The 23,122-nt window shown below is 41.8% G+C and overlaps 1 long non-coding RNA gene across 3 annotated transcripts in view; it reads right to left on the bottom strand.

Moving 5' to 3' along the window:
• LOC133536486 (uncharacterized) overlaps positions 1–23,122 on the bottom strand; it is a 64,717-nt gene that overhangs the window by 12,517 nt on the left and 29,078 nt on the right. For all 3 annotated transcript variants that reach the window (XR_009802471.1, XR_009802472.1, XR_009802470.1), the window contains exons 3-4: positions 10,237–10,305; positions 9,406–9,514 (exon numbers count right to left, since the gene is read on the bottom strand). This is a non-coding gene — a long non-coding RNA (uncharacterized LOC133536486). The remainder of the gene's footprint in view (positions 1–9,405; positions 9,515–10,236; positions 10,306–23,122) is intronic.

The following is a 23,122-nucleotide window of genomic DNA, read 5'->3' as shown; positions in this document are numbered from 1 at the left end:
CCAGACCGCCATTGAATGTACCAGAGTGTCTTCACATTTTACCGGCGATGCTAAGACAGACATGGCGCAGAGATGTATGGATAATCATTTGCAACGATTAAGTCAACAAAATCACTAAGGTGAGTTTTGTTGATGTTGTTGACTTATGTGCTAATCAGACATATTTGGTCGCAGCATGACTGCCAGCTAATCGATGCTAACATGCTACGCTAATCGATGCTAAAATGCTATTTACGCTAGTTGTATGTACATTTGAAACTAGATACCCACATTTAATGCGAAACAAACACTTACCAATCGACGGATTTAAGTTGTTCCAGTGTCACAAGATGCGATAGTCCAGATCGTTTGGTCCGCACATTTTACCGGCCATGCTAATAAGGCAGCCATGCTATGGGCCACTTCATTAGGTACACCCATGCTATGGCCGAATAGCATCAATAGCTATTTGCTCAGTAGCTTCAATTTCTTCTTCAATTTCGTTTTCGCTATCTGCCTCCATACTCCGACCATCTGTTTCAATACATGCGTAATCTGTTGAATCGCTTAAACCACTGAAATCCGAGTCTGAATCCGAGCTAATGTCACTATAGCTTGCTGTGGTAACCGCCATGTTGTTTGTATTGGCTGCACTGTATGACGTCACAGGGAAATGGACAGTCGCATCGCAAATAGGGAAAATCAAGAACTTTAAAGCTTTTTTTTAGGGATTGTTAGAAAAATTGTGTAAATTGTGTGTGAATTATCCAAAAACTTTCAGATCTCTTTTATTTAATTGAGTCGTTGAGAGCTGTCCTTCTCCGACCAAGCAAAGTCTTGGGGCATTCCGCTGTGTACGTTGGAATGCGACGATAGGGGTTTTCTTTTGTCCTCAAAGACCTGCCGAAGCTGAGACCAGGACGAGCCCAAGCCCGAAGCATCATCCTCTTTTGTCTTCAATGTGACCGACAACAGTGACTGTGTGTATGCTCCCCATTCCTGTTTTGACATGTGTTGTTCCGTAAACATTGAATATCTAAATCAGGGGTGCCCACACTTTTTCTGCAGGCGAGCTACTTTTCAATTGACCAACTCGAGGGGATCTACCTCATTTATATATATCATTTATATTTATTTATTTATGAAAGAGACATTTTTGTAAACAAGTTAAATGTGTTTAATGATAATACAAGCATGTGTAACACATATAGATGTCTTTCTTTCACAAAGACAAGAATTTAAGTTGGTGTATTACCTGATTCTGATGACTTGCATTGATTGGAATCAGACAGTAATGATGGTAATGCCCACATTTTCAAACGGAGGAGAAAAAAAGTTGTCCTTTCTGTACAATACCACATGAAAGTGGTTGGTTTTCAGCATCTAATTCATCCAGCTTCCATACACTTTACAAGAAAAACATTGGCGGCAAATTCCGTAGCTTGCTTGATTGACATTCACGGCACCCGAGGGTCTTGTGAGATGACGCTGGCTGCTGCCAGTTCATTATTATGAAAAAATGACAGAGAGGAAGGCGAGAAACACTTTTTATTTCAACGGACTTTCGCGTCGTCCCTTCCGTCAAAACTCTAAAGGCCGACTGCACATTTCCTATCTTCACAATAAAAGCCCTGCTTCATGCTGCCTGCGCTAACAAAATAAGAGTCTCAGAAAGCTGGCGTGCACAAGTGATGTGCACGCCAGCTTTCTGAGGGACCGCTTGTGCACGCCAGTTTTCCGAGACTCTGTATTTAGTTAGCGCAGGCAGCATGAAGCAGGGCTTTTATTGTGAAGATAGGAAATGTGCAGTCGGCCTTTAGAGTTTTGACGGAAGGTACGGCGCGAGAGTCTGTTGAAATAAAAAGTGTTTCTCGCCTTCCTCTCTGTCATTTTTAATAATAATGATCTTGCAGCAGCCAGCGTCATCTCACAAGACCCTCCGGTACCGTGAATGTCATTTAAGTGACGTCTTGGTGAAGATTGATGATCACTAATTTTTAGGTCTATTTTTTTTTAAAAGCCTGGCTGGAGATCGACTGACACACCCCCCGCGGTCGACTGGTAGCTCGCGATCGACGTAATGGGCACCCCTGATCTAAATAAAAGAGGAGACGAAAACCTTTTCATCAGAGCTTAGTGCAGGAACTGTGAAAGGTGTACAGAGGCCATGTCTCTCCTCAGATCTGAGTCCAAATTTAAGTCTGTCTCTGTTTGATTCTTTGCCTTTTTGTCTTCTTTAATAGATGTCAACAGTGTTTGAACCTGACAGGGATATTCTGGGAGGTGTAAAATTTTGAAAAAAACTTCGAAAAATAAAACAAGCCACTGGGAACTGATTTTTATTGTTTTTAACCCTTTAGAAATTGTGATAATGTCCCCCTTTAAAGAAAACTTAGGCCTACTACGCTACTGTAGTCATCCTGGGGGCACTTGCAGAGTCAGGTGTTCTTTGTGTGACAAAAAGTTTGAGGTAAAATATTCTGCGCTCAAACTTGACATCTTTTATTTCCCAACCCTCTAAAAGAACTCCCAGAGGATGCAAGTTTAAATAAAAAATTATGCGGAGACTTGACGCCACCATAAATAAATGTCCTCATTTTTTTTGTAATAATTTGCCTGAATTTCCGAACCTTTGGTGTACTTTTTATTGCAAGTAAGTGGAACCTACTTACCGCCAGACCTATTTTAGTCATTCCGTACTTTTTTGGAGCAAAACAAATAATACATTGTGAATAAAACATACTCTCAACGTGCCTCCTTTAATTGGCAGCATAAAACAATTTTCCACGCTCTGGTAGGCGGAGGAGGAGGGCGCTCAGTCATTCTCTCAGATGAGGACTTCCGCTAATGTAAACGCAGAATAGAAGAAACGGCGGATGAGATGAGCAATAGGCAGGAAGAAAGCGAAGTGTGCTTAAAAACCTGCCGTGCTGCCTCCCTCGGGAGCGGCCCGTAATGAGATTCAGCGGTAATGAGGGACAGAACTTGGTGCCAGATGTGATTCTAATTCTAATCAAGGAGGGGAGGGGGAGCATATTGTTAACCGCAACTTAGGCTTTCTTCGCATTTGGAGGGAACAAGGATGGCGTGTTCTCCCTCCCTTCAACCTTGTTTCCTTACCGACCTGAAGAGCTTGGTGGCGTTTCATCAAAGAGGAGGGCGTGTCGCCGGCGCCGCCTCTCCTTTATTTCAGAAATGGGTTAGGGTCCACCCTGCAGAGAGGAAAGCTTGGCGCCATTAAGGCGATTTATTTGCTTTGAGCTGACTGGTGGCAGATTCTGGAGCAGGACGTAGATACTTTATTTTTAGAGATGTCCGATAATGGCTTTTTTGCCGATATCGTCCAACTCTTAATTACCGAAACCGATGTATACAGTCGTGGAATTAACACATTATTATGCCTAATTGTGTCGTGATGCATTAAAGACGCCGAGATCATTATCCATGCGTTTGTTACGCCTCGTCTCGATTACTGTAACGTATTATTTTCGGGTCTCCCCATGTCTAGCATTAAAAGATTACAGTTCAATCAATCAATCAATCAACCAATCAATCAATGTTTACTTATAAAGCCCTAAATCACTAGTGTCTCAAAGGGCTGCACAAACCACTACGACATCCTCGGAAGGCCCACATAAGGGCAAGGACAACTCACACCCAGTGGGACGTCGGTGACAATGATGACTATGAGAACCTTGGAGAGGAGGAAAGCAATGGATGTCGAGCGGGTCTAACATGATACGGTGAAAGTTCAATCCACAATGGATCCAACACAGTCGCAAGAGTCCAGTCCAAAGCGGATCCAACACAGCAGCGAGAGTCCCGTTCACAGCGGAGCCAGCAGGAAACCATCCCAAGCGGAGGCGGATCAGCATAGCGGAGATGTCCCCAGCCGATACACAGGCAAGCAGTACATGGCCACCGGATCGGACCCCCTCCACAAGGGAGAGTGGGACATAGGAAAAAAAGAGAAGAAACGGCAGATCAACTGGTCTAAAAAGGGAGTCTATTTAAAGGCTAGAGTATACAAATGAGTTTTAAGGTGAGACTTAAATGCTTCTACTGAGGTGGCATCTCGAACTGTTACCGCGAGGGCATTCCAGAGTACTGGAGCCCGAAATGAAAACGCTCTATAGCCCGCAGACTTTTTTTGGGCTTTGGGAATCACTAATAAGCCGGAGTCCTTTGAACGCAGATTTCTTGCCGGGACATATGGTACAATACAATCGGCAAGATAGGCTGGAGCTAGACCGTGTAGTATTTTATACGTAAGTAGTAAAACCTTAAATAACAATATGTTACTGCATATGTCAGCAGACTAAATAGGAGTCTTTGTTTGTTTTTCTTACTACTAAAACACAAGTTGTCTTGTATGTTCACTATTTTATTTAACGACTAAGTTGCTATAATAAACATATTTTGGAGGGAAAGTGCGATCAGCGCGCCTGCAGGTGCAAAAGTCACCGCCGCTGTCCTTGGAACTGAGGACCAGCACCAGCTGATGAGACACAGCTGGTAGGTGATTAGATTTCACAGGTGGTACGTGTTAATCTAATCATCTGTTGTCTTTAACATTAAGCGGGCGGGAGCAGAGCAGGAGAGAGGATTGGGAGTGACGGCAACGTCACGACATGCCCAAAAACATTTGGAAATATCTTGTTAAAAACATGAACATTTGTTAAACCTGCATGTTGTGTCTACAGTGGAGCTTCCACACATATGTTTCATGTACCCTAAGATTTTTTTTGTTAAACTAAAGCTAATAATGGCATTTTTTGTGGTCCCCTTTATTTATAAAAGTATCGAAATACATTTTGGTACCTGGACAAACCCATAGTGGACATAAGGTTCCTGTCAGTGCTTGTTCTACTTCCTTCCCACAAACTACCCATCATTACCTGCTTCTCTTACCCCCCACTGTGTCTCCTCTAAAGGCTTCAAACAGGGTTTTTGTTCTCTTTGCATACAATATTTATTATATCCTTTATGTCAGGGTGGCTGAGATCACTGCAGGAACCTTTCCCCCCCCCACACCTTAATTCCATGTGATATTCCTTTTGTTTAGACTTGATTTAGAACATGAGTTGCCACCACAGGTTCGTCTCACGAGTATCAAATCGGTTCCGTCGCCTTCAGTTTATGCCGCTGTGGACCGCTTAGGAAACACCGAAGTCTGCTAATTATTTAGACAACTGTCTCTGCTTCCAATTTCAGACAGTTTTGCATCACTGTCAATTAGGGTTGTCCCGATACCAATATTTTGGTACCGGTACCAAAATGTGTTTTGATACTTTTCTAAAATAAAGGGGACCACACAAAATAATGCATTTTTGGCTTTATTTTAAAAAAAAATCTTAGGGTACATTAAACATATGTTTGTATTGCAATTAAGTCCTTAAATAAAACAGTGAACATGCTAGACAACTAGTAGTAAGTAAACAAACAAAAGACTCCTAATTAATCTGCTGACGTATTGTCATGTTTTGTTTAGTTATGTTCTGTTTGGCTTAAGACACCATTGTTTCCTGTTTATGCCCTTCCTTGCTTGTTTTGTTTCCATGACTACCCATTAGTTTCCACCTGTCCTCATGTCACGCACCTGTCTCACGTTTTTCGCTCACTAATCATGTCTATTACTTAAAGCGAAAGTTGCCAGGAAGTCAGCCTGGTGACTTTACCTTTACTCATGTCATGCCATGTTTACGATTCATGCAGCTTGTTTCATAGTTCCATGCCAAGTCAGTTTTTCTTTATTGTTCATATTTTCTGCATTTGTGCCAGTTTTGTTTCATCAGTCAAATATGTTCTCCGCCATTGTGCGCACCTTTTTTTGTAGTTACAGTGTTAAAATAAAATGTCATTACCTTCATGACTTGCCTGCTCCAACTATCCTTTGCATTCCGGAAAAACAAACCCCAAAGTCTACGTATTGACACCATTGTTTCCTGTTTATGCCCTTCCTTGCTTGTTTTGTTTCCATGACTACCCATTAGTTCTCACCTGTCCTCATGTCACGCACCTGTCTCACTTTTTTCGCTCACTAATCATGTCTATTACTTAAAGCGAAAGTTGCCAGGAAGTCAGCCTGGCGACTTTACCTTTACTCATGTCATGCCATGTTTACTATTCACGCAGCTTGTTTCGTAGTTCCATGCCAAGTCATTTTTTGTTTATTGTTCATATTTTCTGCCTTTGTGCCAGTTTTGTTTCATTAGTCAAATATGTTCTCCGCCATTGTGCGCACCTTTTTTTTGTAGTTATAGTGTTAAAATAAAATGTCATTACCTTCATGCCTTACCCGCTCCAACTATCCTTTGCATTCCGGAAAAACAAACCCCAAAGTCTACGTATTGACACCATTGTTTCCTGTTTATGCCCTTCCTTGTTTGTTTTGTTTCCATGACTACCCATTAGTTTCCACCTGTCCTCATGTCACGCACCTGTCTCACGTTTTTCGCTCACTAATCATGTCTATTACTTAAAGCGAAAGTTGCCAGGAAGTCAGCCTGGCGACTTTACCTTTACTCATGTCATGCCATGTTTACAATTCACGCTGCTTGTTTCGTAGTTCCATGCCAAGTCAGTTTTTGTTTATTGTTCATATTTTCTGCCTTTGTGCCAGTTTTGTTTCATTAGTCAAATATGTTCTCCGCCATTGTGCGCACCTTTTTTTGTAGTTATAGTGTTAAAATTAAAGATGTCATTACCTTCACGCCTTGCCCGCTCCAACTATCCTTTGTATTCCGGAAAAACAAACCCCAAAGTCTACGTATTGACACCATTGTTTCCTGTTTATGCCTTTCCTTGTTTGTTTTGTTTCCATGACTACCCATTAGTTCTCACCTGTCCTCATGTCACGCACCTGTCTCACGTTTTTCGCTCACTAATCATGTCTATTACTTAAAGCGAAAGTTGCCAGGAAGTCAGCCTGGCGACTTTACCTTTGCTCATGTCATGCCATGTTTACAATTCACGCAGCTTGTTTTGTAGTTCCATGCCAAGTCAGTTTTTGTTTACTGTTCATATTTTCTGCCTTTGCGCCGGTTTTGTTTCATTAGTCAAATATGTTCTCCGCCATTGTGCGCACCTTTTTTTGTAGTTATAGTGTTAAAATAAAATGTCATTACCATCATGCCTTGCCCGCTCCAACTATCCTTTGCATTCCGGAAAAACAAACCCCAAAGTCTACGTATTGACACCATTGTTTCCTGTTTATGCCCTTCCTTGTTTGTTTTGTTTCCATGACTACCCATTAGTTCTCACCTGTCCTCATGTCACGCACCTGTCTCACATTTTTCGCTCACTAATCATGTCTATTACTTAAAGCGAAAGTTGCCAGGAAGTCAGCCTGGCGACTTTACCTTTACTCATGTCATGCCACGTTACCTCCACTCTGCTTCATGCCATGTTTACGATTCACGCAGCTTGTTTCATAGTTCCATGCCAAGTCAGTTTTTGTTTATTGTTCATATTTTCTGCCTTTGCGCCGGTTTTGTTTCATTAGTCAAATATGTTCTCCGCCATTGTGCGCACCTTTTTTTGTAGTTATAGTGTTAAAATAAAAGATGTCATTACCTTCATGCCTTGCCCGCTCCAACTATCCTTTGCATTCCGGAAAAACAAACCCCAAAGTCTACGTATTGACACCTTTGTTTCCTGTTTATGCCCTTCCTTGTTTGTCTTGTTTCCATGACTACCCATTAGTTTCCACCTGTCCTCATGTCACGCACCTGTCTCACGTTTTTCGCTCACTAATCATGTCTATTACTTAAAGCGAAAGTTGCCAGGAAGTCAGCCTGGCGACTTTACCTTTACTCATGTCATGTCATGTTTACGATTCACGCAGCTTGTTTCATAGTTCCATGCCAAATCAGTTTTTGTTTATTGTTCATATTTTCTGCCTTTGTGCCAGTTTTGTTTCGTTAGTCAAATATGTTCTCCGCCATTGTGCGCACCTTTTTTTGTAGTTATAGTGTTAAAATCAAAGATGTCATTACCTTCATGCCTTTCCCGCTCCAACTATCCTTTGCATTCTGGAAAAACAAACCCCAGAGTCCACATATTGACACGTATGCAGTAACATATTGTTAAATGTAACCAATGATTGTCACATACACACTAGGTGTGGCGAAATTATTCCCTTGATCACCCCCTGGGAGGTGAGGGGAGCAGTGAGCAGCAGCGGTGGCTGCGCCCATGAACCATTTTTGGTGATTGAACCCCCAATTCCAACCCTTGATGTTGAGTGCCAAGCAGGGAGGTAATGGCTCCCATTGTCATTTATCATTCTATTATTTTGTCAACATTATAAAGGACAAACTGTAGAAAATGATTATTGTTGTACTTGTTCATTTACTGTTTATTTTCTCTTTTAACATGTTGTATCTACACTTCTGTTAAAATGTGTTCATCACTTATTCTTCTCTTGTTTGATACTTTACATTAATTTTAGATAATACCACAAATGCAGGTATCGATCCGATACCAAGTAGTGACAGGATCATACATTGGTCATATTCAAAATCCTCATGTGTCCAGGGACGTATTTCCTGAGTTTATAAACATAATATTAATTTAAAAAGAAAAAAGATTTTGTGAGGATCAAAAATATCGACGTAATCATTATAGTATCGACTAGATACGCTCTTGTACCTGGTATCATTACAGTGGATGTCAGGTGTAGATCCACCCATGGCGTTTGTTTACATTAGGTGAGCTTTTGTATCCTCCTACGGTGTGTAGTGAAGCATGTTTAGCTATTCCTCGTCCTGCAGTGATAATGATACTTGTAAGAAGCTTACTTTATTTGTCGCCATGGAGACGAGGATTAGTGATTTAGAAAAAGATAAAACACTGCTGACTGCGGATGGGACATGAGCCGCTAACTACTTAGCCATGTCTTAAAGGCCTACTGAACGCCACTACTACCGACCACACAGTCTGATAGTTTATATATCAATGATGAAATATTAACATTGCAACACATGCCAATACGGCTGCTTTAGTTTACTAAATTGCAATTTTAAATTTCGCGCAAAGTATCCTGTTGAAAACGTCGCGGTATAATGACGCGTGCGCGTGATGTGACGGATTGTAGCGGACATTTTGTTCCAGCCCCGATCCCAGCTATAAGTCGTCTGCTTTAATCGCATAATTACACAGTACTATGGACAACTATGTTGCTGAATCTTTTGCAATTTGTTCAATTAATAATGGAGACGTCAAAGAAGAAAGATGTATTTGGGAAGCGGTGTATTGCGGCCGCCTTCAGCAACACAAACACAGCCGGTGTTTCCTTGTTTACATTCCCGAAAGATGACGGTGAAGCTTTACTATGGAACAGAGAAGTCAAGCGAACATGGTTCCCTACCACATGTCAACCGGCAGGTTTCGGTGAGAAAATTGTGGTAATAAGTCGGCTCTTACCGTAGACATGAGCGGAGAGCTTGCGTCGTTCCTCGTGCACCTGTCAAAGTGGCAGCTGCGACTCTCTTGCCTCCTCTGACCGGCCACTCCCGAACGTGGGATGCTTCCACTGTGAAGGAGGGGCAAAAAAGATCTCAGCCCCGCTCCAACGGCTGCCTTCGCTTCACCTCATTGAGAAACATGGCTTCTCTCAGAGACACTGGCGGTCACCACACCCCTCCGACTTTCAGGTACGACCATATAATCTCACTAAAACACTAGTAACACAATAAGCAGATACGGGATTTTCCAGAATTATCCTAGTAAATGTGTCTAATAACATCTGAATCGCTCCCACTGCCCTCGTCTTTTTTTTTTCTTTCTAGTCCTTCACTCTCACTTTCCTCATCCACAAATCTTTCATCCTCGCTCAAATTAACGGGGAAATCGTCGCTTTCTCGGTCCGAATCGCTCACGCTGCTGGTGGCCATGATTGTAAACAATGTTCAGATGTGAGGAGCTCCACAACCCGTGACGTCACAGGCACATCGTCTGCTACTTCCGGTACAGGCAAGGCTTTTTTATTAGCGACCAAAAGTTGCGAACTTTATCATCGATGTTCTCTACTAAATCCTTTCAGCAAAAATATGGCTGAAATGATCAAGTATGACACATAGAATAGACCTGCTATCCCCGTTTAAATAAGAAAATCTCATTTCAGTCGGCCTTTAAAGCACCTCTTCCTGAGTGTGTTTCAGTGTTATAACTTCACCTTTATTGTCAGTTTTTAAGCCAAAATGCGTCCGTTCTCCCTTTTCTGTCTACACACTGTGTCTGCTTGTAAGTACTCACTGTGTGTGTGCGCTGCCGAACATGCTCCTCTGCTCGTAAAACCAGCAATGTCACGACACGCCGTCAGGTCTGTAAAAAAAAAAAAGGTGATTCATTAGTACCGTGATACTATACTAGTACCGGTATACCGTACAACCCTGCGGGGAGGGCATCGAGAAGGACTGGAGGAGGTGAAAGTGTGGAGAAAAGAGAGGTGCTCAACTCGACACATGACAACAGAAGCTGAGGGAGACCACCAGCAGACAAGTTCTTAGCGCCACAATCAGATAGTGACGACACAAGATCACACAACGCTGATACGTATGATGAAGACGCTGATACAACATGTCACACCAACAACACACGCTTTGAATGCTCTTATTGTGACAGAACTTGGAAAGACATCTAAAAACATGAAAATACACACCGGAGGAACAACATTCATGTGCTTAGTTTGTCGTAAAACATTTTCTCGCAAGGGAACTTTGATAAGACGCGAAAGAATACACATTGGTGCAAAACCTCTCATCTGTTCAGTCTGCTTTACAGGTTTTTATAGAAGACACACTGGGGGGGAAACCATATTACTGTTCAAGCTGACCGATGCACACTTGTAAGACACGTGAGTTGCAGTGTGTGTGATGGAAGATTTATCTTATAAATACAAGGCGGCGTGGCTCGGTTGGTAGAGCGGCCGTGCCAGCAACTCGAGGGTTCCAGGTTCGATCCCCGCCGCCACCATTCTAGTCACTACCGTTGTGTCCTACTTGTGCACCTTATGGTTGAAGAATTCACATCAGTGGTATAATTTTGGTCCTATGATGAGGTCATCGCGGATCTTCAGGATGCAAACTTTTAATAAAATTTGTGACAGACTCGTGCCGTGGGGACCTACTCAGTGGCCTAGTGGTTAGAGTGTCCGCCCTGAGATCGGTAGGTTGTGAGTTCAAATCCCGGCCGAGTCATACCAAAGACTATAAAAATGGGACCTATTACCTCCCTGCTTGGCACTCAGCATTAAGGGTTGGAATTGGGGGTTAGATCACCATAAATTATTCCTGGGCGTGGCACCGCTGCTGCCCACACAAGTGTCTCAAAGGGCTGCACAAGCCACAATGACATCCTCGGTTCAGATCCCACATAACGGCAAGGAAAAACTCACAACCCAGTGGGATGTCAATGTGAATGACTATGAGAAATATCGGAGAGGACCGCAGATGTGGGTGACCCCCCCACGACCCTCTGAGGGAGACCGGATGCAATGGACGTCGAGTGGGTCTAGCATAATATTGTTAAAATCCATTCCATAGTGCATCTAACATAATAGTGAGAGTCCAGTCCATAGTGGATCTAACATAATAGTGTGAGAGTCTAGTCCATAGCGGATCTAACATAATAGTGAGAGTCCAGTCCATAGTGGATCTAACATAATAGTGTGAGAGTCCAGTCCATAGTGGATCTAACATAATAGTGTGAGAGTCCAGTCCATAGTGGATCTAACATAATAGTGGGAGTCCAGTCCATAGTGGATCTAACATAATAGTGTGAGAGTCCAGTCCATAGTGGATCTAACATAATAGTGAGAGTCCAGTCCATAGTGGATCTAACATAATAGTGTGAGAGTCTAGTCCATAGCGGATCTAACATAATAGTGAGAGTCCAGTCCATAGTGGATCTAACATAATAGTGTGAGAGTCCAGTCCATAGTGGATCTAACATAATAGTGTGAGAGTCCAGTCCATAGTGGATCTAACATAATAGTGGGAGTCCAGTCCATAGTGGATCTAACATAATAGTGTGAGAGTCCAGTCCATAGTGGATCTAACATAATAGTGAGAGTCCAGTCCATAGTGGATCTAACATAATAGTGTGAGAGTCTAGTCCATAGCGGATCTAACATAATAGTGAGAGTCCAGTCCATAGTGGATCTAACATAATAGTGTGAGAGTCCAGTCCATAGTGGATCTAACATAATAGTGTGAGAGTCCAGTCCATAGTGGATCTAACATAATAGTGGGAGTCCAGTCCATAGTGGATCTAACATAATAGTGTGAGAGTCCAGTCCATAGTGGATCTAACATAATAGTGGGAGTCCAGTCCATAGTGGATCTAACATAATAGCGAGAGTCCAGTCCATAGTGGATCCAACATAATAGTGAGAGTCCAGTCCATAGTGGATCTAACATAATAGTGAGAGTCCAGTCCATAGTGGATCTAACAAAATAGTGAGAGTCCAGTCCATAGTGGATCTAACATAATAGTGAGAGTCCAGTCCATGGTGGATCTAACATAATTGTGTGAGAGTCCAGTCCATAGTGGATCTAACATAATAGTGAGAGTCCAGTCCATAGTGGATCTAACATAATAGTGTGAGAGTCTAGTCCATAGCGGATCTAACATAATAGTGAGAGTCCAGTCCATAGTGGATCTAACATAATAGTGTGAGAGTCCAGTCCATAGTGGATCTAACATAATAGTGTGAGAGTCCAGTCCATAGTGGATCTAACATAATAGTGAGAGTCCAGTCCATAGTGGATCTAACATAATAGTGTGAGAGTCCAGTCCATAGTGGATCTAACATAATAGTGAGAGTCCAGTCCATAGTGGATCTAACATAATAGTGTGAGAGTCTAGTCCATAGCGGATCTAACATAATAGTGAGAGTCCAGTCCATAGTGGATCTAACATAATAGTGTGAGAGTCCAGTCCATAGTGGATCTAACATAATAGTGTGAGAGTCCAGTCCATAGTGGATCTAACATAATAGTGGGAGTCCAGTCCATAGTGGATCTAACATAATAGTGTGAGAGTCCAGTCCATAGTGGATCTAACATAATAGTGGGAGTCCAGTCCATAGTGGATCTAACATAATAGCGAGAGTCCAGTCCATAGTGGATCCAACATAATAGTGAGAGTCCAGTCCATAGTGGATCTAACATAATAGTGAGAGTCCAGTCCATAGTGGATCTAACAAAATAGTGAGAGTCCAGTCCATAGTGGATCTAACATAATAGTGAGAGTCCAGTCCATGGTGGATCTAACATAATTGTGTGAGAGTCCAGTCCATAGTGGATCTAACATAATAGTGAGAGTCCAGTCCATAGTGGATCTAACATAATAGTGTGAGAGTCTAGTCCATAGCGGATCTAACATAATAGTGAGAGTCCAGTCCATAGTGGATCTAACATAATAGTGTGAGAGTCCAGTCCATAGTGGATCTAACATAATAGTGTGAGAGTCCAGTCCATAGTGGATCTAACATAATAGTGGGAGTCCAGTCCATAGTGGATCTAACATAATAGCGAGAGTCCAGTCCATAGTGGATCCAACATAATAGTGAGAGTCCAGTCCATAGTGGATCTAACATAATAGTGAGAGTCCAGTCCATAGTGGATCTAACAAAATAGTGAGAGTCCAGTCCATAGTGGATCTAACATAATAGTGAGAGTCCAGTCCATGGTGGATCTAACATAATTGTGTGAGAGTCCAGTCCATAGTGGATCTAACATAATAGTGAGAGTCCAGTCCATAGTGGATCTAACATAATAGTGTGAGAGTCTAGTCCATAGCGGATCTAACATAATAGTGAGAGTCCAGTCCATAGTGGATCTAACATAATAGTGTGAGAGTCCAGTCCATAGTGGATCTAACATAATAGTGTGAGAGTCCAGTCCATAGTGGATCTAACATAATAGTGGGAGTCCAGTCCATAGTGGATCTAACATAATAGTGTGAGAGTCCAGTCCATAGTGGATCTAACATAATAGTGGGAGTCCAGTCCATAGTGGATCTAACATAATAGCGAGAGTCCAGTCCATAGTGGATCCAACATAATAGTGAGAGTCCAGTCCATAGTGGATCTAACATAATAGTGAGAGTCCAGTCCATAGTGGATCTAACAAAATAGTGAGAGTCCAGTCCATAGTGGATCTAACATAATAGTGAGAGTCCAGTCCATGGTGGATCTAACATAATTGTGTGAGAGTCCAGTCCATAGTGGATCTAACATAATAGTGAGAGTCCAGTCCATAGTGGATCTAACATAATAGTGTGAGAGTCCAGTCCATAGTGGATCTAACAAAATAGTGAGAGTCCAGTCCATAGTGGATTAACATAATAGTGAGAGTCCAGTCCATAGTGGATTAACATAATAGTGAGAGTCCAGTCCATAGTGGATCTAACATAATAGTGAGAGTCCAGTCCATAGTGGATCCAACATAATAGTGAGAGTCCAGTCCATAGTGGATCTAACATAATAGTGAGAGTCCAGTCCATAGTGGATCTAACATAATAGTGTGAGAGTCCAGTCCATAGTGGATCTAACATAATAGTGGGATTCCAGTCCATAGTGGATCTAACATAATAGTGTGAGAGTCCAGTCCATAGTGGATCTAACATAATAGTGAGAGTCCAGTCCATAGTGGATCTAACATAATAGTGAGAGTCCAGTCCATAGTGGATCTAACATAATAGCGAGAGTCCAGTCCATAGTGGATCCAACATAATAGTGAGAGTCCAGTCCATAGTGGATCTAACATAATTGTGTGAGAGTCCAGTCCATAGTGGATCTAACATAATAGTGAGAGTCCAGTCCATAGTGGATCTAACATAATTGTGTGAGAGTCCAGTCCATAGTGGATCTAACATAATAGTGAGAGTCCAGTCCATAGTGGATCTAACATAATAGTGTGAGAGTCCAGTCCATAGTGGATCTAACAAAATAGTGAGAGTCCAGTCCATAGTGGATTAACATAATAGTGAGAGTCCAGTCCATAGTGGATTAACATAATAGTGAGAGTCCAGTCCATAGTGGATCTAACATAATAGTGAGAGTCCAGTCCATAGTGGATCCAACATAATAGTGAGAGTCCAGTCCATAGTGGATCTAACATAATAGTGAGAGTCCAGTCCATAGTGGATCTAACATAATAGTGTGAGAGTCCAGTCCATAGTGGATCTAACATAATAGTGGGATTCCAGTCCATAGTGGATCTAACATAATAGTGTGAGAGTCCAGTCCATAGTGGATCTAACATAATAGTGAGAGTCCAGTCCATAGTGGATCTAACATAATAGTGAGAGTCCAGTCCATAGTGGATCTAACATAATAGCGAGAGTCCAGTCCATAGTGGATCCAACATAATAGTGAGAGTCCAGTCCATAGTGGATCTAACATAATAGTGAGAGTCCAGTCCATAGTGGATCTAACAAAATAGTGAGAGTCCAGTCCATAGTGGATCTAACATAATAGTGAGAGTCCAGTCCATGGTGGATCTAACATAATTGTGTGAGAGTCCAGTCCATAGTGGATCTAACATAATAGTGTAAGAGTCCAGTCCATTGTGGATCTAACATTATAGTGTGAGAGTCCAGTCCATAGTGGATCTAACATAATAGTGAGAGTCCAGTCCATAGTGGATCTAACATAATAGTGTAAGAGTCCAGTCCATTGTGGATCTAACATTATAGTGTGAGAGTCCAGTCCATAGTGGATCTAACATAATTGTGTGAGAGTCCAGTCCATAGTGGATCTAACAAAATAGTGAGAGTCCAGTCCATAGTGGATCTAACATAATAGTGAGAGTCCAGTCCATAGTGGATCTAACATAATAGTGAGAGTCCAGTCCATAGTGGATTAACATAATAGTGAGAGTCCAGTCCATAGTGGATTAACATAATAGTGAGAGTCCAGTCCATAGTGGATCTAACATAATAGTGAGAGTCCAGTCCATAGTGGATCCAACATAATAGTGAGAGTCCAGTCCATAGTGGATCTAACATAATAGTGAGAGTCCAGTCCATAGTGAATCTAACATAATAGTGAGAGTCTAGTCCATAGTGGATCTAACATAATAGTGAGAGTCCAGTCCATAGTGGATCTAACATAATAGTGTAAGAGTCCAGTCCATTGTGGATCTAACATTATAGTGTGAGAGTCCAGTCCATAGTGGATCTAACAAAATAGTGAGAGTCCAGTCCATAGTGGATCTAACATAATAGTGAGAGTCCAGTCCATAGTGGATTAACATAATAGTGAGAGTCCAGTCCATAGTGGATCTAACATAATAGTGAGAGTCCAGTCCATAGTGGATCTAACATAATAGTGAGAGTCCAGTCCATAGTGGATCTAACATAATAGTGAGAGTCCAGTCCATAGTGGATCTAACATAATAGTGAGAGTCTAGTCCATGGTGGATCCAACATAATAGTGAGAGTCTAGTCCATAGTGGATCTAACATAATAGTGGGAGTCCAGTCCATAGTGGATCTAACATAATAGTGAGAGTCTAGTCCATAGTGGATCTAACATAATAGTGAGAGTCCAGTCCATAGTGGATCTAACATAATAGTGTAAGAGTCCAGTCCATTGTGGATCTAACATTATAGTGTGAGAGTCCAGTCCATAGTGGATCTAACATAATTGTGTGAGAGTCCAGTCCATAGTGGATCTAACAAAATAGTGAGAGTCCAGTCCATAGTGGATCTAACATAATAGTGAGAGTCCAGTCCATAGTGGATTAACATAATAGTGAGAGTCCAGTCCATAGTGGATTAACATAATAGTGAGAGTCCAGTCCATAGTGGATATAACATAATAGTGAAAGTCCAGTCCATAGTGGATTTAATATAATAGTGAGAGTCCATTCCATAGTGTGGCCAGCAGGAGACCATCCAGAGCAGAGACAGTTCAGGAGCTGTGCCCCCCCTTTCACAAGGGAGAGGTGGGCAGAGTAGAACAGAAAAGAAACGGCAGATCAACTGGTCTAAAAACAAAGTCTATTTAAAGGCTAGAGTATATGAATGAATTTTAAGATGGGACTTAAATGCTTCTACTAAGGTAACATCTCTAACTATTACCCAGAGGGCATTCCAGAGTACTAGAGCCCCAATAGAAAACGCTCTATAGCCCGCAGACTTTTTTTGGGCTCTGGGAATCACTAATAAACCAGAGTTTTTTTAACGCAGATTTCTTGCCGGGACATACGGTACAATACAATCGGCAAGATAGCCTGGAGCTAGACCGTGTAGTATTTTATACGTAAGTAGTAAAACCTTAAAGTCACATCTTAAGTGCACAGGAAGCCAGTCTAGGTGAGCCAGTACAGGCGTAATATGATCAAACTTTCTTGTTCTTGTCAAAAGTCTAGCAGCCGCATTTTGTACCAACTGTAATCTTTTAATGCTAGACATGGGGAGACCCGAAAATAATACGTTACAGTAATCGAGACGAGACGTAACAAACGCATGGATAATGATATCAGCGTTGCTAGTGAACAAAATAGAACACATTTTTGCGATATTACGGAGATGAAAGAAGGCCGTTTTAGTAACACTCTTAACGTGTGACTCAAAGGAGAGAGTTGGGTGGAAGATAATGCCCAGATTCTTTACCGAGTCGCCTTGTGTAATTGTTTGGTTGTCAAATGTTAAAGTTGCATTATTAAATAGAGGTCGGTGTCGAGCAGGACCGATAATCAGCATTCCGGTTTTCTTGGCGTTGAGTTGCAAAAAGTTAGCAGACATCCCATTGTTTAATTTCATGAAGACAAGCCTCCAGTTGACTACATGTAGAGTTGGCTGTCATCATCATAAGTGAACGCGAACACTGTATTTGTTACGTCTGTTCGGCATCCTGGTACCGGGTTCGATTCCCTCGAGGATGCGTCAAAATTGAACACAGCAAAGGTAAGTTTTAACAGATTTATTCTACAACAAGGATCTAAGAAACAAAACACTGGAGCTAACAAAAGGAAACCAAAGACGCTAGTATGAGAACTAGGTGATACAAAATACAAACTAAACTGACCTGTGGGTACAAAAGAGAAAACAAACACCTCAGCATGAGAACTGGAATGAACAATGGCTAGCGTGAAAAGCTTAGCGAAAATATAAATACATGAAAGTATTGCAGGCGTAACTCGTTGCGTGAAAAGCAAATCATGAACCCAGGCTGAACAAACAAAAGAGGACGGCTTATAAAGTGACGGTGATTATCTGTAGCAGGTGTGCGGGGCCGTGAGCAGCAGGTGAACTGATGAGTAACCATGGTAATGACTAAACAGGAAGTATGAGGGTCGAACGACGGAGTGATAAAAATGCGACAATAAACCATAATATGGGAAGATCGGAGTACGGATCTTAACAGTATTTGCGTTAAAAAGAAAAATCTGAAGGAAACTCACCCTCTGGGGCGGTATAGCTCGGTTGGTAGAGTTATTGGTTGGAGCGGACATTTTATCCCAGCACCACTCACGGCTAAAAGTCGTCTGCTTTAATCGCATAATTACACAGTAATTTGGACATCTGTGTTGCTGAATATTTTGCAATTTGTTCAATTAATAATGGAGACGTCAAAGAAGAATGCTGTTGGTGGAAAGCGCTGGATTGCAGCTGCCTTTAGCAACCGAAACACAGCCGGTGTTTCTTTGTTTGTTCTGAAGCTTTAATATGGAACGGAGCGATCAAGGGCGGCATAGCTCGGTTGGTAGAGTGGCCGTGCCAGCAACTTGAGGGTTGCAGGTTCCATTCCCGCTTCTGCCATCCTAGTCACTGCCGTTGTGTCCTTGGGCAAGACACTTTACCCGCCTGCTCCCAGTGCCACCCACACTGCTTTAAATGTAACTTATATATTGGGTTTCAGTATATAAAGCGCTATATAAATATAATTCACTTCACTCTGTAGTTTCAGGAATCCCTGAGAAAGAATGACATGTATTATTAATTCGTATTATTATATTTCAATAAGCAGAATTGTTCTAACGGTAGTTAGACAATCCTCCTAAAAAAATATATATATTTTTTTACATTTGTTTCAAGTGAACTTTTTCTGCTCGAAGTTTATCAAGTCTGGAGACGGATCCCATCTGTTCTCCTCTTGTTACGGCTTCTAACCTGGTAACACACACACACACACACACACACACACACACACACACACACACACATACAGAGAGAGAGACAGACAGACCCTTGTCAGTGTTAATGAAGTCAATATGCAAGGTTGTGGTGTGCAGTGTGGTGCTGATGGGGTGAACATGGTCCTCTAACTGGTTGACTCCCCCGCCTTGTACATCCCCGGGGGAGGGAGAAAGGGAGGGCGGTCAGTGACCCGCGACGGGCTGAGGGGGGCGCTTGTCTGTGCTATCATTAGAGTCCCGATTTGTCCGTGGCTCGGGGAGCACTGAGGTGGAACTAATACTGAACAGCAGAACGGACAAGGAGAGGGAGGGACACTTTTTACTGCTACATTAATTAAGCTCCGTCTCAACATGCTGCCTGTCTCCTCTTCTTCTGTGGTAATTAAGTGGGGGGGGGGGGGGGACGGCTGGTTTAACCCCAGTGACATTTGTATCAGCCCCTTGTTTAGGACTTCATGCATTCACTCAAACACTGGGTTTTGCAATGCACTGGTTCCTTCTTAACTTACCGTATTTTCCGGACCATAGGGTGCATTAAAGGGGTCATATTCTTATAATTTGTACATTTAAAATAGTTCCTTGTGGTCTACATTAGTGATTCTCAACCTTTTTTCAGTGATGTACCCCCTGTGAACATTTTTTTTAATTCAAGTACACCCTAATCCAGTGGTTCTTAACCTTGTTGGAGGTACCGAACCCCACCAGTTTCATTTGCACATTCACCGAACCCTCTTTTTTTTTACAAATTCAAAACAAAGTTGGTAACACTTTAGTATGGGGAACATGTTCTAAGTAACAAAGACTTAATTTAGAGTTTTTCGGACACTAATGGAACATATTCTAAGTAACAAAGACTTAATTTAGAGTTATTTGGTTAGGGTTAGGTCCGGGATTGGAGGGTTAAGGTTAATAAGGCATTAATAAGTACTTGATAATGATTAGTAAAGAGAGATCATTATCCATGCGTTTGTTACGTCTCGTCTCGATTACTGTAACGTATTATTTTCGGGTCTCCCCATGTCTAGCATTAAAAGATTACAGTTGGTACAAAATGCGGCTGCTAGACTTTTGACAAGAACAAGAAAGTTTGATCACATTACGCCTGTACTGTATATACCTTTATATACATATATACATACATATATACCTGTACTGGCTCACCTGCACTGGCTTCCTGTGCACTTAAGATGTGACTTTAAGGTTTTACTACTTACGTATAAAATACTACACGGTCTAGCTCCAGCCTATCTTGCCGATTGTATTGTACCATATGTCCCGGCAAGAAATCTGCGTTCAAAAGACTCCGGCTTATTAGTGATTCCTAGAGCCCAAAAAAAGTCTGCGGGCTATAGAGCGTTTTCCGTTCGGGCTCCAGTACTCTGGAATGCCCTCCCGGTAACAGTTCGAGATGCTACCTCAGTAGAAGCATTTAAGTCTCACCTTAAAACTCATCTGTATACTCTAGCCTTTAAATAGACCTCCTTTTTAGACCAGTTGATCTGCCGCTTCTTTTCTTTCTCCTATGTCCCCCCCTCCCTTGAGGAGGGGGTCCGGTCCGATGACCATGGATGAAGTACTGGCTGTCCAGAGTCGAGACCCAGGATGGACCGCTCGTCGGGACCCAGGATGGACCGCTCGCCTGTGTATCGGTTGGGGACATCTCTACGCTGCTGATCCGCCTCCGCTTGAGATGGTTTCCTGTGGACGGGACTTTCGTTGCTGTCTTGGATCCGCTTGAACTGAACTCTCGCGGCTGTGTTGGAGCCACTATGGATTGAACTTTCACAATATCATGTTAGACCCGCTCGACATCCATTGCTTTCGGTCCCCTAGAGAGGGGGGGTTGCCCACATCTGAGGTCCTCTCCAAGGTTTCTCATAGTCAGCATTGTCACTGGCGTCCCACTGGATGTGAATTCTCTCTGCCCACTGGGTGTGAGTTTTCCTTGCCCTTTTGTGGGTTCTTCCGAGGATGTTGTAGTCGTAATGATTTGTGCAGTCCTTTGAGACATTTGTGATTTGGGGCTATATAAATAAACATTGATTGATTGATGATATTCTAAGTAACAAAGATGTGATGACTCTTTCTTCGGCATGGTAATGCCGGCGTTGTTTTCCCAAGGATGCGTCGAACAAGGTAAGTTAAAGGGTATTTATTTAATAATAAAAGGCTATGAACAAAAACACTGGTGTAAACAGAAAAGGTAAACAAAAGACGCTAGCGTGAAAGCTAGGATAAAACACAAGGAAAACTAAAACTTGGTACGAGGACACAAAAGAGTAAACAAAAACATTCAGCATGAAAGCTGGAAAATAAAGTGGCTTAGCATGAGAGCTAGCGAGAAAATACATACATAGAATGATGAGAGTCCTCACTGTTGCGCGTGGGCAAATTAGCATCCGAGAATGAGTAAACAGAAAAAGGGGAGCTTAAATAGGAGGGTGAAAATTAGTAGCAGGTGTGCGGGGCGAGACTAACAGGTGGACTGATGCGTAACCATAGTGATGGACAAAAACAGGAAGTAAACGGGTCAGACTGAGAATGAAACAAAGATGGAAAAAAAAAAACGTGAAGATCTGAGCAGCAGATTGCAACAAAATACTTAATTTAGAGGTATTTGGTTAGGGTTAGGTCCGGGATTGGAGGGTTAGGGTTAAAATAAGCCCATGCCCAATAAGGCATTAATAAGTACTTGATAACGACTAGTAAAGAGCCAATATTGTTGCGATCCTCTACTCGGATCTGTACATATTCTGGTTTATTGTTCCATTTGTGTATCACCCTGTCTTTATTTCCTGTTTAGTCTGTGACCATGGTAGCTCATTAGTTCACCTGCCCCTTGTTATCCACGCACAGCTGTTTTCTTCTAATCACCTCCCTTATTTAAACGCGCCCCTTTTCGTTATTCATTCTCGGATCCTAATTTGCCTACGTGCTACAGTGACGACTCTCATCTTTCTATCGTATGTATTTTCTCGTTAGCTCTCAAGCTATGCCACTAGTTTATTCCAGTTTTCATACTGATGATTTGTTTTCTCGTTTGTGCCCTTGAGCCAAATTGTAGTTTCCTAGTGTTATCCTAGCTTTCATGTTAGCGTCTTTTGTTTGCCTTCTCTTTACAATCAGTGTTTTTGTTCCTAGCCTTTTGTCATTTAATGAATACCTTTATATCTTACCTTTGTTGTGTTCATCGCTTCGACGCATCCCTGGAAGAAACAATCCGGCATTACAATGCCACACAAGCCTCAAAAATATGTTACTAATTTGCATGTCAATAAGCAACTCATTAATGGTGAATATGTTCCTCATACTAAAGTGCTACTATGTTTTTTTTACTGGTGCACAAAATGAACGGTGCTTGAACATCACCTTGTTCAACCAACAAAACCAACACAGTTCATAAACTCACAACAAATTACACACCTGCTTGCCGTATCCGTAGTACGGCGATAGGGAGAAGTTTTTATACAAACAATGAGTCGGGGGGGTTTCGACCTCTGCTGAACCCCTGAGCCCGACTCACCGAACCCCTAGGATTCGATCGAACCCAAGTTAAGAACCACTGCCCTAATCAGAGCAAAGCATTTTTGGTTGAAAAAATTAGATGAAGAAGTAAAATACAGCACTATTTCATCAGTTTCTGATTCATTAAATTGTATAACAGTGCAAAGTATTGCTCATTTGTAGTGGTCTTTCTTGAACTATTTGGAAAAGAAGATTAAAAAAAAATAACTAAAAACTTGTTGAAAAATAAACAAGTGGTTCAATTATAAATAAAGATTTCTACACATGGAAGTAATCATCAATTTAAAGTGCCCTCTTTGGGGATTGTAGTAGAGATCCATTTGGATTCATGAAGTAAACATTTCTTCACAAAAAAATAAATCTTTAACATCAATATTTATGGAACATGTCAACAAAAAAATCTAACTGTCAACACTGAATATTGCATTGTTGCATTTATTTTCAAAGTTTATTAACTTACATTCA

The sequence above is a fragment of the Nerophis ophidion genome, linkage group LG17 (genome assembly GCF_033978795.1).
Source record: "Nerophis ophidion isolate RoL-2023_Sa linkage group LG17, RoL_Noph_v1.0, whole genome shotgun sequence".
In the NCBI taxonomy this organism is placed as follows: Eukaryota; Metazoa; Chordata; class Actinopteri; order Syngnathiformes; family Syngnathidae; genus Nerophis; species Nerophis ophidion.
This window is presented reverse-complemented; position numbering and strand designations above follow the sequence as displayed.